The following is a 15,109-nucleotide window of genomic DNA, read 5'->3' as shown; positions in this document are numbered from 1 at the left end:
GTTGCTCCAATGGCCATTGGAGGGATGCCCGCCTGCCAACGTCAAGGCAGACCCCCCCTAAGCGGGTCCTAACACTGACCCTTCAGCCTGCTTCCTTGAGCTTCTGGCAAAGATATCTCTAATGAGACAGAAAGGGGTATTTTTTATATACACCCCTTTACTTATTAACCCTTAATAGGGAACACATGGGATGGGTAGCAGCATTGTAACCAGGCTGTGTGATACAAAGTAAATACAAATACAAAAAGAGAAGTCCTGCGCTAAAGCAGCATGGACTACAACACACATCAGCCCCAATATGTAGTAAAAACCAAAGAAAAGAAAATGTTACCTGCGCTTTTTCCTTAATCCCTATGTATATTTAGACAAATGGAGGTCATTTAGTTGCTCCAATGGCCATTGGAGGGATGCCCGCCTGCCAACGTCAAGGCAGACCCCCCCTAAGCGGGTCCTAACACTGACCCTTCAGCCTGCTTCCTTGAGCTTCTGGCAAAGATATCTCTAATGAGACAGAAAGGGGTATTTTTTATATACACCCCTTTACTTATTAACCCTTAATAGGGAACACATGGGATGGGTAGCAGCATTGTAACCAGGCTGTGTGATACAAAGTAAATACAAATACAAAAAGAGAAGTCCTGCGCTAAAGCAGCATGGACTACAACACACATCAGCCCCAATATGTAGTAAAAACCAAAGAAAAGAAAATGTTACCTGCGCTTTTTCCTTAATCCCTATGTATATTTAGACAAATGGAGGTCATTTAGTTGCTCCAATGGCCATTGGAGGGATGCCCGCCTGCCAACGTCAAGGCAGACCCCCCCTAAGCGGGTCCTAACACTGACCCTTCAGCCTGCTTCCTTGAGCTTCTGGCAAAGATATCTCTAATGAGACAGAAAGGGGTATTTTTTATATACACCCCTTTACTTATTAACCCTTAATAGGGAACACATGGGATGGGTAGCAGCATTGTAACCAGGCTGTGTGATACAAAGTAAATACAAATACAAAAAGAGAAGTCCTGCGCTAAAGCAGCATGGACTACAACACACATCAGCCCCAATATGTAGTAAAAACCAAAGAAAAGAAAATGTTACCTGCGCTTTTTCCTTAATCCCTATGTATATTTAGACAAATGGAGGTCATTTAGTTGCTCCAATGGCCATTGGAGGGATGCCCGCCTGCCAACGTCAAGGCAGACCCCCCCTAAGCGGGTCCTAACACTGACCCTTCAGCCTGCTTCCTTGAGCTTCTGGCAAAGATATCTCTAATGAGACAGAAAGGGGTATTTTTTATATACACCCCTTTACTTATTAACCCTTAATAGGGAACACATGGGATGGGTAGCAGCATTGTAACCAGGCTGTGTGATACAAAGTAAATACAAATACAAAAAGAGAAGTCCTGCGCTAAAGCAGCATGGACTACAACACACATCAGCCCCAATATGTAGTAAAAACCAAAGAAAAGAAAATGTTACCTGCGCTTTTTCCTTAATCCCTATGTATATTTAGACAAATGGAGGTCATTTAGTTGCTCCAATGGCCATTGGAGGGATGCCCGCCTGCCAACGTCAAGGCAGACCCCCCCTAAGCGGGTCCTAACACTGACCCTTCAGCCTGCTTCCTTGAGCTTCTGGCAAAGATATCTCTAATGAGACAGAAAGGGGTATTTTTTATATACACCCCTTTACTTATTAACCCTTAATAGGGAACACATGGGATGGGTAGCAGCATTGTAACCAGGCTGTGTGATACAAAGTAAATACAAATACAAAAAGAGAAGTCCTGCGCTAAAGCAGCATGGACTACAACACACATCAGCCCCAATATGTAGTAAAAACCAAAGAAAAGAAAATGTTACCTGCGCTTTTTCCTTAATCCCTATGTATATTTTCTTTTCTTTGGTTTTTACTACATATTGGGGCTGATGTGTGTTGTAGTCCATGCTGCTTTAGCGCAGGACTTCTCTTTTTGTATTTGTATTTACTTTGTATCACACAGCCTGGTTACAATGCTGCTACCCATCCCATGTGTTCCCTATTAAGGGTTAATAAGTAAAGGGGTGTATATAAAAAATACCCCTTTCTGTCTCATTAGAGATATCTTTGCCAGAAGCTCAAGGAAGCAGGCTGAAGGGTCAGTGTTAGGACCCGCTTAGGGGGGGTCTGCCTTGACGTTGGCAGGCGGGCATCCCTCCAATGGCCATTGGAGCAACTAAATGACCTCCATTTGTCTAAATATACATAGGGATTAAGGAAAAAGCGCAGGTAACATTTTCTTTTCTTTGGTTTTTACTACATATTGGGGCTGATGTGTGTTGTAGTCCATGCTGCTTTAGCGCAGGACTTCTCTTTTTGTATTTGTATTTACTTTGTATCACACAGCCTGGTTACAATGCTGCTACCCATCCCATGTGTTCCCTATTAAGGGTTAATAAGTAAAGGGGTGTATATAAAAAATACCCCTTTCTGTCTCATTAGAGATATCTTTGCCAGAAGCTCAAGGAAGCAGGCTGAAGGGTCAGTGTTAGGACCCGCTTAGGGGGGGTCTGCCTTGACGTTGGCAGGCGGGCATCCCTCCAATGGCCATTGGAGCAACTAAATGACCTCCATTTGTCTAAATATACATAGGGATTAAGGAAAAAGCGCAGGTAACATTTTCTTTTCTTTGGTTTTTACTACATATTGGGGCTGATGTGTGTTGTAGTCCATGCTGCTTTAGCGCAGGACTTCTCTTTTTGTATTTGTATTTACTTTGTATCACACAGCCTGGTTACAATGCTGCTACCCATCCCATGTGTTCCCTATTAAGGGTTAATAAGTAAAGGGGTGTATATAAAAAATACCCCTTTCTGTCTCATTAGAGATATCTTTGCCAGAAGCTCAAGGAAGCAGGCTGAAGGGTCAGTGTTAGGACCCGCTTAGGGGGGGTCTGCCTTGACGTTAGCAGGCGGGCATCCCTCCAATGGCCATTGGAGCAACTAAATGACCTCCATTTGTCTAAATATACATAGGGATTAAGGAAAAAGCGCAGGTAACATTTTCTTTTCTTTGGTTTTTACTACATATTGGGGCTGATGTGTGTTGTAGTCCATGCTGCTTTAGCGCAGGACTTCTCTTTTTGTATTTGTATTTACTTTGTATCACACAGCCTGGTTACAATGCTGCTACCCATCCCATGTGTTCCCTATTAAGGGTTAATAAGTAAAGGGGTGTATATAAAAAATACCCCTTTCTGTCTCATTAGAGATATCTTTGCCAGAAGCTCAAGGAAGCAGGCTGAAGGGTCAGTGTTAGGACCCGCTTAGGGGGGGTCTGCCTTGACGTTGGCAGGCGGGCATCCCTCCAATGGCCATTGGAGCAACTAAATGACCTCCATTTGTCTAAATATACATAGGGATTAAGGAAAAAGCGCAGGTAACATTTTCTTTTCTTTGGTTTTTACTACATATTGGGGCTGATGTGTGTTGTAGTCCATGCTGCTTTAGCGCAGGACTTCTCTTTTTGTATTTGTATTTACTTTGTATCACACAGCCTGGTTACAATGCTGCTACCCATCCCATGTGTTCCCTATTAAGGGTTAATAAGTAAAGGGGTGTATATAAAAAATACCCCTTTCTGTCTCATTAGAGATATCTTTGCCAGAAGCTCAAGGAAGCAGGCTGAAGGGTCAGTGTTAGGACCCGCTTAGGGGGGGTCTGCCTTGACGTTGGCAGGCGGGCATCCCTCCAATGGCCATTGGAGCAACTAAATGACCTCCATTTGTCTAAATATACATAGGGATTAAGGAAAAAGCGCAGGTAACATTTTCTTTTCTTTGGTTTTTACTACATATTGGGGCTGATGTGTGTTGTAGTCCATGCTGCTTTAGCGCAGGACTTCTCTTTTTGTATTTGTATTTACTTTGTATCACACAGCCTGGTTACAATGCTGCTACCCATCCCATGTGTTCCCTATTAAGGGTTAATAAGTAAAGGGGTGTATATAAAAAATACCCCTTTCTGTCTCATTAGAGATATCTTTGCCAGAAGCTCAAGGAAGCAGGCTGAAGGGTCAGTGTTAGGACCCGCTTAGGGGGGGTCTGCCTTGACGTTGGCAGGCGGGCATCCCTCCAATGGCCATTGGAGCAACTAAATGACCTCCATTTGTCTAAATATACATAGGGATTAAGGAAAAAGCGCAGGTAACATTTTCTTTTCTTTGGTTTTTACTACATATTGGGGCTGATGTGTGTTGTAGTCCATGCTGCTTTAGCGCAGGACTTCTCTTTTTGTATTTGTATTTACTTTGTATCACACAGCCTGGTTACAATGCTGCTACCCATCCCATGTGTTCCCTATTAAGGGTTAATAAGTAAAGGGGTGTATATAAAAAATACCCCTTTCTGTCTCATTAGAGATATCTTTGCCAGAAGCTCAAGGAAGCAGGCTGAAGGGTCAGTGTTAGGACCCGCTTAGGGGGGGTCTGCCTTGACGTTGGCAGGCGGGCATCCCTCCAATGGCCATTGGAGCAACTAAATGACCTCCATTTGTCTAAATATACATAGGGATTAAGGAAAAAGCGCAGGTAACATTTTCTTTTCTTTGGTTTTTACTACATATTGGGGCTGATGTGTGTTGTAGTCCATGCTGCTTTAGCGCAGGACTTCTCTTTTTGTATTTGTATTTACTTTGTATCACACAGCCTGGTTACAATGCTGCTACCCATCCCATGTGTTCCCTATTAAGGGTTAATAAGTAAAGGGGTGTATATAAAAAATACCCCTTTCTGTCTCATTAGAGATATCTTTGCCAGAAGCTCAAGGAAGCAGGCTGAAGGGTCAGTGTTAGGACCCGCTTAGGGGGGGTCTGCCTTGACGTTGGCAGGCGGGCATCCCTCCAATGGCCATTGGAGCAACTAAATGACCTCCATTTGTCTAAATATACATAGGGATTAAGGAAAAAGCGCAGGTAACATTTTCTTTTCTTTGGTTTTTACTACATATTGGGGCTGATGTGTGTTGTAGTCCATGCTGCTTTAGCGCAGGACTTCTCTTTTTGTATTTGTATTTACTTTGTATCACACAGCCTGGTTACAATGCTGCTACCCATCCCATGTGTTCCCTATTAAGGGTTAATAAGTAAAGGGGTGTATATAAAAAATACCCCTTTCTGTCTCATTAGAGATATCTTTGCCAGAAGCTCAAGGAAGCAGGCTGAAGGGTCAGTGTTAGGACCCGCTTAGGGGGGGTCTGCCTTGACGTTGGCAGGCGGGCATCCCTCCAATGGCCATTGGAGCAACTAAATGACCTCCATTTGTCTAAATATACATAGGGATTAAGGAAAAAGCGCAGGTAACATTTTCTTTTCTTTGGTTTTTACTACATATTGGGGCTGATGTGTGTTGTAGTCCATGCTGCTTTAGCGCAGGACTTCTCTTTTTGTATTTGTATTTACTTTGTATCACACAGCCTGGTTACAATGCTGCTACCCATCCCATGTGTTCCCTATTAAGGGTTAATAAGTAAAGGGGTGTATATAAAAAATACCCCTTTCTGTCTCATTAGAGATATCTTTGCCAGAAGCTCAAGGAAGCAGGCTGAAGGGTCAGTGTTAGGACCCGCTTAGGGGGGGTCTGCCTTGACGTTGGCAGGCGGGCATCCCTCCAATGGCCATTGGAGCAACTAAATGACCTCCATTTGTCTAAATATACATAGGGATTAAGGAAAAAGCGCAGGTAACATTTTCTTTTCTTTGGTTTTTACTACATATTGGGGCTGATGTGTGTTGTAGTCCATGCTGCTTTAGCGCAGGACTTCTCTTTTTGTATTTGTATTTACTTTGTATCACACAGCCTGGTTACAATGCTGCTACCCATCCCATGTGTTCCCTATTAAGGGTTAATAAGTAAAGGGGTGTATATAAAAAATACCCCTTTCTGTCTCATTAGAGATATCTTTGCCAGAAGCTCAAGGAAGCAGGCTGAAGGGTCAGTGTTAGGACCCGCTTAGGGGGGGTCTGCCTTGACGTTGGCAGGCGGGCATCCCTCCAATGGCCATTGGAGCAACTAAATGACCTCCATTTGTCTAAATATACATAGGGATTAAGGAAAAAGCGCAGGTAACATTTTCTTTTCTATAGTTGTTGAGTTGCCTGTCAGTACCGTGCCAGTATATCAAATTTCCTCCCCTTTTTATATCCATATATAATACTGTAACTCGGTAAAGTTGACCTTTATATTTGATAACATCCTTTTTATTAACGCCAAGTTACGTTTAATGTCGGTCTTGTGACAATGAGTAATTTTTGACAAATGTCCAATATATTTGTTGATTCTGCATAATGTGATATAATGCTACATGGTAGGGTACCTATATCAGCTGACATGTTATACCGATAAACTCAGAATTGATTTGAAACCTCACTACTTCTTAGTTGTGTGTGTTGGTTAGTTCCTACCAGCTCGTAGGTATGATGTGCTAATTAGATTGCCCAGTACAGATTGCAGCCATTAAGATTCCATGGGGAATAAATGTATCCCTAATTCCCACACTCGGATTCAAGGCCGGTTTATTATTGAAGAGAAACATACCGGGAAGAAAAGTAGCTTAAAGGAATTTTATAAGGTCAGTAATACAAATGTTCCTCCCCATAGTGTTAAAGACACTAGTTAGGTGGACTACCCCCTTTTGTCCTCTTTAAATAGGTTAAAAACTCACCTTTATTCCAGCTTGGCATGAGTCCGTCGGTGCTTAAATGGGAAAGCATTGGATTGGATTGCCTGAGATTATCAATTCTGATGATCTCAGCCAAGGAGGCCATGTGAGGGAAGACCCAAGCTAGCCAATCAGCCTCTCATTGTTGAATCAATGCTTCTCTATGAGGAAAGTTCAGTGCCTCCATGGAGACGCTGAACGTCAGTGCTGCATGTCATGCCCTCAACGGCTCCACTCCTTGTTACATACCCCTTCGCAATCACTGCAGTCCCCTAGTGATCAACTTTTGTCTTCTGCTTAGTCATTGCTAATTGTTATCTATAAGTTTTTTTTCTGTCTGCATAGATATTATGGAATGTTGTATCTTTCCATTCCCTTCCAGTCCTTTAAAACGCGTCTATTTAGGAAAGCTTATTATCTTTGTAAATAACTTGTCTCGCTACATCAGCCACCCTACGTTTGTCCATTTCAATCCACCAACTTTCACTTTGTGGTTCCTCTCTACACTGTATTCAGCAAAGCTCAGCTATCAGATCTATCATTCATTCTTGTCACACACTGTTCTTCCTGTGTTACTTTACCCACTTCCTCCTACAGTGTGAGATTTAATGAGCATTTTCCTACAGCTCCTGTGTGCACCAGCCGATAACGCGGAATATCGCCAGCATCCCGCGAGCCACAAACCTCTAGACACCGGTGCTGCATTCAGGGCACCGTCCGGAAGCGGCCGATGCCTTTCTTTTCGACGCCGGGCAAGAAAAACCGCAAACGAGGCTTTGGGGCCTACCGCGCGGCCGGCCGGACGCACGCAACGGCTGGGGAACACTTTCTCTGGGGAGACCCGGACCTGTCAGACCTGCTACCACTATACCAGGCAAACGGAGAAATGGGGAGAAAATCCCAAAAACCGCCGGCGACCACAGCAAAAACACAGCGCGACATAGGCCAGATGTGGTCAGCCTCAACACCATCAAGAGACTCACAGGAACCCTCTCCCACGAGAGACCCCACACCACAACAGTCTGAAAGTGAGTACTCACCCCAGAGCCCACACCAGGCCACCCAGGACACAGCCAGCACACCTGGACACTTGACCACTGCCACAAAACAGGATATACAGGAGATGCTCTTAAGCCTCCAATCAAACCTCAAGAAAATGTGGGAAGCTGATCTGGCAACACTGACCACAGAGGTACAAGCTGTTACAGCGCGCACCCAAGCCACTGAAACAGATGTTGCAGCCCTGAAACAGGACTTCCAGACACTGAGCGACAAGGTACACCAGTTGCAAAAGGTCCAACTTGACACCAACAGACAAGTGAGCACCCTAGATGACAGAGGCAGGAGGAAGAACATAAAGATAAGGGGAGTCCCAGAAACCATCCCCTTGGAGGAACTGCCGCAATATGTGAGGAGGCTGGTGGAAACTCTCATGCCTGCAAAGCGAGCTAAGTACTTTACGTTTGATGGGGTATATAGAATAGCCAAATCCCCCAGGGCCCCAACGGCAGCACCCAGGGACATAATCCTCAGATGCCAAACGGTAGCCGATAAACTAGGGCTAACAGCAGCGTTACAGGGAAAAGCCCCATACAATTTTGAAAATGGCCACATATCCTTTTTTCAAGATTTAAGCAGGGCCACCCTGCAGTGGCGTAAGAGCATGCAACCTCTCACGAGGACATTACAGGCGGAAAACGTAACCTATAGATGGGCTACCCCAAACACCCTGTGGGTCACGAAGGACGGGCAATCCTATAAGGCCACAGCCCCGACGGATGCTCCTGCACTGCTAACAACGTTGGGCCTATCCACCAACGGAACCCACACACTCGGAACACTAGGCTCCCGATCTGAAACATCTACGCAGGAACTGAGACGGAACACGAACCCCACCACTTAAATGGGACACTCACAGTCATATATGCCCCAAGAGGGAAAGAAGGGACACCATTCAGCTGTTGCTGGAACTAATGGCCCCTCCAAAGCCGTTATTTGTTAAAGTTGATATGTATGATTTATTTCTTATTATTTTTACTTTTTGTGGCAAACTAATAGCGAAGCAACTCACTTGCTGGTTCACCATACTCACGCAAACACACGAGAGAGGCGACGAAATCTTTAAGGCCCTAGGCCTTTGATATACACGTCAGGCATAAAACGAATCCACAGATTGCTCACACAGCAACACACCCCCCCCCCCAGGGAGAAGGGGTAGACACTAGAAGGATGTCGGAGGGACACCATGTGGCATTAGACCACTGTAGCACTAGACAAGCCCCGCATGGTAACCAACATCCCCACACTATCATAGTCAAGCAGCACGACTTATTACTTGCTCCTCGGACACGTAGCTTACACCGCTGTAACATATTGGAGCAACACCTCCATGACATACACAACATTACTATACCTAGCGACTATAGAACCACACAGGACATGGCGGTACTATACAAACAACTAGGTCACCTCGTTATAACCACACAGTCCACCATCTCACAAAATGTGCAAACATATTGAATGCCATACCTGATGTATAACTGTTACACTCTGACCACAAAGCAGTGGCAACTATGTATATCATGCTATGTTATACGCAAAATGCACCAAAAATAAAGAATTTAAAAAAAAAAAAAAAAAAAAAAGATTGTATGAGCATGGCCCTTTTCCTCTTTTCTAATTTTTTTTTATCCACATTGTATTACTGTAAACCACTATGGAATATGTTAGCACTATAAAACTGTTAATTTAATTCTAGCATGATATGAAAGGTACACACTGCGGCAGTACTCTCAATGTGTCCCCAGAATAATAGAGGAAACTCTGGGAAAATGTACGTATCACCCACCACCCCAAGAAAACCATTAGAAGAAATAAAATGCTAACCAAAATGTATCAAAAATATATCAGAACACGGCGAGAATATTACATTTGCCATCAGAGTTGCTTATAAAATTCATATTAAGGGCAAAAATGTTCACCATATGCCTATATTTAACAAATATGTGTTTGTGAGGTTTAACAAATGGAATTAATGTAACAACCCAAGATCCAAGTACAGGGAGTACCCTGGCTCCCTCCCAGCACCCTCTGCAAGCTTCTGCAGGTTGATGACCGTTCCGACAGGCTACTTCTGTACTTCTCCAGGGGGACCAGCTCCATTTCACATGTGAACCCGCCCATAACAAAATGGAAATTTTAAGCATTTAACATTTTTCAAACAGACAGTCACAGAGTAATTTTCTGATAAAGCAATGGATAGGGATCACAGCCCTTCCTATGGGTCTTGGAGCACAGGGAATCCATCCTGTCTATAAAGGGACACACAAGGTCTGTATGCATGGAGCCTGGAGGAAAGAAAGGCTATTCCTATGTACGATTGACCTAGGGCACATTTGGCAGCCTTCAGTTGATAATCAGAGTACAGATTAGTAAATACCAGGTGTTTGCAACTTTTGATACTCCATATGCTCCCGTGATGCTCTTGCATTGGCCTAGAGCTCTAGCTCCAATAGCCCCTACATTAACCTGTCTCTGGAATTGAGGATACGGCCAATAGAGCATTAAAGAAGGCTAGGAACGTTTATTAATAACAGATTGAAAACAAAGAAAGACCAAAAAAAGGTTTAAAAGAATACTTGGAAAAGTTCTTAAAAGCTGCTCCATCACCGTCTGGGGACTTTGCATAATTTGCAAGGGACCCCTGATGGTGACATCACAACTGGGGGTCCAGTAGCCGTGGGCTAGTCAGGCAAAAGTTAGTTTAACTTACCTGAACCTGTCCCTTGCGGGCGCTGCCATCTTCTTCCAGACTTTTTTTTCTGCTCTTGGCGTTTCAGTGCCAGGAGCTGACATCACTGCTGTACTCTTGTGCATGCGCAAATGTACAGCATTGAGGTCTATAGCGACGGCTGGAGGATTGGCATTTGATGGTGGTAGCTCCACTCCACTCAGTATCTGGAAGTGTCAGGCCTATGAAAAATACTGAAGCAAAGTAGTCCCTACCTTGTGTAGGTTTATCTTTTGACTTGGTTGGAATTTCAGTAAAATTCAAACAGTCAAAATGAGTCCCTCATAAAGATTGTATCTGTATGCAATTCTGAAACAAGGTAGCCTTTTGACTTGGTTGGGACACATTCAGTGTGAGTGAGTATCTCATAAAGATTGTATCAATTTATTTTTTCATTTGCTACAATTAGCAGTTTAGTGAATACAGCCTCAGCATTACAAATGTCCCTGTGAGCAGTTATCACATTTTTGCTGATCTTATCTCACACCAGGGAGAAGTAAGATTTCCTTCCAGGTTTGAAGCTAGCAAAGCTGAGATGATCTGTCACTGTCAGCACTTATGAGGGTGCAATTTAAAACCAATGTGAAGGAGTGAGAATGCAAAATAAGAGAGATGTTTATTGTGAATCAATAATAGCTTTCAAGCAATAAAACGAAGGGCACTTATCTTTGCTGATAGAATATTCTAATGTCTGCAACCGACGATAATGTAAAATGGGAATAGTGAGATTCTGAAGATCAAATGGAGCTACTCCAAAAAAAGTCTTATCTACGGATGAGACCATTGCCGCAATTTAGGATGCAACATTAAGCCCTGCGCTCAAACTCCCATTACTCCCAGCCAGCAGCAATGACTATAGTAAACATCAGATCCAATACATACAATAAAACCCAAAGATAAACGCTACCTGTGCACTATCCCAAATCCATATGCACGTCTAAATAACTTTAGTACCACTCCAATGGCCATTAAAGTGTAAGCTCACCTGCCCAGTCAAGGCAAAATCTCTTACTTGAGTCCTAACACTAATAATTCACCTTGCTGCTTTTATCTAAAAGATAAAATCTCTGAGACAGAGAAGGGTATTTTTCTAAACCCCTACATACTTGTTAAACCTTAATGGGGTGGGCGGCAGCACGGTTACATGGCTGTGTGTTACAGAAGCAAAATACAAACATACAAAATTAAGCCCAGAACTTAAACTCTGATTACTACTGGGTGACAGCAGGGGTTTAGGGCTCTCATTGGAGATTCCACCTTTTAGATAAAAGCAGCAAGGTGAATTGTTAGTGTAGGACTCAACTCAAGAGTTTTTTCCTTGACTGGGCAGGTGAGCTTACACTTGTAAAGGCCGTTGGAGTAATACTAAAAACCTCCACTCATTTAAACGTGCATTCGGATTTGGGATAGTGGGCAGGTAACTTTTTTCCTTTGATTTTTATTATCACAAGGATGCAAGAGAGAGACATTAACTGCAGCCAAGGAATCAAATAAAATATACATTATTCTAATATGGGTAAGAGACATTGGGGCCATACCTTCCTATGACAGAGCTTAAAGGGACACTCTAGGCACCATACCCACTGTAACGCTCTGTAGAGGCTATCATGCCATCAGGCCACTGATGCCATTGTCTGATTCTGTGTCACAATGTTTTCAAGACGTATGACACAAACTGCAGTTTCCTGGTGCCTGTGGACCGTGCGATAGAATTTATTTTCACAAAAGTTTAGAAGTGAAGTGAGAAACGTCCTGCAGTGTCTTGCTCAGTATCCTTGGTAGACGTCACCGTAATGCCCGCCATTCTCTCTCCCTTGAGCCACACATACACGTTGATGCACAATCTTGGACAATCATGGACACATTTCAACTTCCAACAGGCATCCTCAGCACAACTGATGTCATTAAAGGACCACTCTAGGCACCCAGACCACTTCAGCTTAATGAAGTGGTCTGGGTGCCAGGTCCAGCTAGGGTTAACCCATTTTTTTATAAACATAGCAGTTTCAGAGAAACTGCTATGTTTATTAATGGGTTAAGCCTTCCCCCAAATCCTCTAGTGGCTGTCTCACTGACAGCCGCTAGAGGCGCTTGCGTGATTCTCACTGTGAAAATCACAGTGAGAGCACGCAAGCGTACATAGGAAAGCATTGTAAATGCTTTCCTATGCGACCGGCTGAATGCGCGCGCAGCTCTTGCCGCGCGTGCGCATTCAGACGACGGGGCGGAACGGAGGAGGAGAGCTCCCCGCCCAGCGCTGGAAAAGGTAAGTTTTACCCATTTTCCCCTTTCCAGAGCCGGGCGGGAGGGGGACCCTGAGGGTGGGGGCACCCTCAGGGCACTATAGTGCCAGGAAAACGAGTATGTTTTCCTGGCACTAGAGTGGTCCTTTAATCTAATCTCCTTAAATGACCACCTACACTTAAATGACAACTGTTATCTGTTTTTAAATATAATAATCCTCTCATTAAGTTTTGAAAGAATCCTTCAGCCATATGCAAGCACCTTGGGTCAGACAGTGTTTGAAAGCCAACAGTTAGTCTCTATGGTCTTCCCTGCTTCACTCCCTACACAAAAGAAGGAAAGACCATAGAGACACTGTCTGACCCAAGGTGTGTGTATATGGCTGAAGGACCCTGTCATATACTAAAATAAAAGGGATGAGTTATTCTAATTTTCTTACATTTGAAGAAAAAATCTATTTCCTTTCAATACTTGATAAAAAGGATATTTTATTTAAAAAAAAACATTTTTGAGGTGTCACTTGTCCTTCAAAATGTTAAAATGCTATAACCTCTGGTTCAGATATTCTTTTAAATATTTTTTTTTTTTTTTAGCTTATCCTGCATAATGTATATGGAGACTTGTATGGAATTAATCTGTGAAGATATGCTTTTAATATGGGTGTATTTTTTTATAGAAACAAAAAAAGGAATTCAATGTACTGTAGTATGTATGTTGGGTTTTTCTGATGATAAACACATGTATACTTCAAAAAATGTGATAATTAAAGTGGTTATGGTGCCTGGAGTCAACTGGTTCTGACACACTGTTCAGTGCCAATGGCTTCCTGGAACACATGCATTAGTTACGTATGGAATAAAACCAACTGAAGACTAATGCTTTAAATATTTTACTTACGTATAATTTCCACTTCCATTGGCCTTCTGGCACTTACCTAGATTTTTAAATTTGCCAGGAAGGCCCCTGGCAGGAGAAGCAGTCATCAATAAATAATAAATATAGATAGACACCTACCATCAGAAGCAAATTATTTATTTCCTTATGATCTCCAGTGGTGGTTCCCTTGCAGATGGCAGACTCGTTACATCAACATTAAAATCCAATCCAGCCCCATATTCACGAAATTATTTACAAATAATAATATTTTATTGAATTAATGGTGGCATGATGTCATTAGTGAAGCCTAAAATAAAAGTGTATTGTACACCGACTATAGGAAGACGAGTGAGTCACAAGCGGAGTGGTTCAGGACAAGAGGTTGGGAGGCTGAGGTCTAACAGTGTACATCTTCCAAGTGCTAATGGAGGAATAAAGTTAAACACACAGGTCCACAGTCACAATAGCCACAGAGAAGATTAAAATCATGGGCCGTCAGCCCAAGAACAACCAAACACAGTGACGGACAATTCCTGCCTGCTGCCTGACTCCTGCCTTACTGTGCTAAATGGTGCGGCCATTGGCGGTTACAAAAAAATGGAATACGTGAAATATAAAAAAGTATTTTACAAGTGCCCGTCTCCATAGTGCGCCTATAGCCGGATGACATTTCTGCCAGAAATTCATCCTCTACAATGAAGATAAGGCGCTCGTAACAAAATTTGGGGGGAGGGGGGGGGCTGTTAAATTATCACAAACAAAAAAAATCTTAGTTCTTAGTTCTTAATGGTAAATATACTATTAGCTCATATAAACAAATAAACAACATAAACACGCTACCATAAAAGCATTTTAATTTAATTTAAACTAAAACTGTTTGGTTTTTTTTGCCCGCAAGCATTTATTAATTCAGAAGGAAAACAAGGCAGCATACGTGTTAATAAATAACCAGCAATAAAAAAAATGTTTTAAATGGCTAGACATAAGAAAACAAATTATGTTAAAATATTAAAATATTGTCATTTAATTAAGTTGCTCCACTGCTCATTTTGATAGAACCTCTTCTTCCTATAGATTTCTTCTTAAATCTATTTTTTTTGCTTTCAAAATCATTACGTTAGAACGGAGCGGACGTTATGTAGACTTTTGCCCCTTCTTGATGAGAGCGACATACCACAGATTTTTGTGTGAGTTGTGGAATGCTGCTGCATATTTGGGGACGTGGCATCTTCATGACTATTGCGATAACTCCCACGGATATAAAGGAAGAAAATAGAAATTCTAATTAACGTTTCATCTTTCTATTTTGTAGCTCTCTGGGATGGCTCCATGTACAGACAGAAATAGTTTGTAAAGTGGCACTGAATCCTGTTTATCACTATAGATGCACTTTAAAAGCACCTGGTTATTATATTCTTAGAATCATGGCAACGTTGCACAAATCCATTGACTTCACAGATTTCTGAGAGTGGAGTTTTTTGTCATATGTCGCAAAATGAGTCTT

The sequence above is a fragment of the Pelobates fuscus genome, chromosome 12, assembly GCF_036172605.1.
Source record: "Pelobates fuscus isolate aPelFus1 chromosome 12, aPelFus1.pri, whole genome shotgun sequence".
Taxonomy (NCBI): Eukaryota; Metazoa; Chordata; class Amphibia; order Anura; family Pelobatidae; genus Pelobates; species Pelobates fuscus.
Note: the sequence above shows the minus strand (reverse complement) of the source record.